This window comes from Lucilia cuprina, chromosome 4 (assembly GCF_022045245.1).
Source record: "Lucilia cuprina isolate Lc7/37 chromosome 4, ASM2204524v1, whole genome shotgun sequence".
Lineage (NCBI taxonomy): Eukaryota > Metazoa > Arthropoda > Insecta > Diptera > Calliphoridae > Lucilia > Lucilia cuprina.
The window spans coordinates 4,607,116-4,607,379 of NC_060952.1; positions in this window are offsets into that span (position 1 = coordinate 4,607,116).

The window sequence follows — 264 nt, forward strand, 5'->3', positions numbered from 1 at the left end:
TTTTATAGAGAGTTTTGTGTAATCCTTTTTTTTGTTAATATAATTCAATTTGCAGATCAAAAAAAAATTTTTTTGGCATATTTCTATTCTAGTTAGTTCTAGATCAGTTCTAGTTCAGTTATAGTTCAGTTCTAGTTCCGTTCTAGTTCAGTTCAGGTTCAGTTCTAGTTCAGTTCTAGCTCAGTCCTAGTTCAGTTCTAGTTCAGTTCTAGTTCAGTTCTAGTTCAGTTCTAGTTCAGTTCTAGTTCAGTTCTAGTTCAGTTC